The following is a 650-nucleotide window of genomic DNA, read 5'->3' on the forward strand; positions in this document are numbered from 1 at the left end:
AGGACTGGGTCTGGGGGCTCCCGGAACTCGGCAGAAAATCCTACCTTTTCTTACTTTTTCACTATCTGCAATGGTGTCTTTAAGGTGAGAAAGTCTATTTTCTCTTTCACTCGACCGGTTTTGCCAGCTTGTGATTGAGGTTTTAATTTCCTGTATATCACTTTGAACATGTTTTATACATTCTATTTCTTTCCTAAATTGCTTATCCAGGGGATCCATCATTTTTATATTCTGCTCTATTTTTTTTTAATCAGTGTATTCTTTAGAAGCACTAAGTACTTCTTTGATTGTAGTTATCACTAAATTTTTTAGTTCTTAAATTATTTCTGATCTGATTTTTTCTATACCTATCTGCAATTGTTTCTTTACTGCCAATGCTATTATTTCAGAGATATATGGAGTGTGATTTCCAATTTCCTCAGTGCTAGTGTCTTCTGCAATTGTACTGAGTGGTCTCGGGGCCTGATACTGCTTTTTGTTCCTTTTCTTTGTCATTTTCTATACCACTCTCTTTTTAACCTTTGGTGTAGAGCTTCGATAGAGTTATTACCTTAGCACTAGGTCCGGATCTACGAAGTTCAGATTCCTCCAGGTGGGTGTTGCTTGGATCTGGCTGCTGTGCTTCACTTCTTTCTGCTGCAGTCGTTAGA

This window comes from Octodon degus, unplaced genomic scaffold (genome assembly GCF_000260255.1).
Source record: "Octodon degus isolate 3935 unplaced genomic scaffold, OctDeg1.0 scaffold00287, whole genome shotgun sequence".
Lineage (NCBI taxonomy): Eukaryota > Metazoa > Chordata > Mammalia > Rodentia > Octodontidae > Octodon > Octodon degus.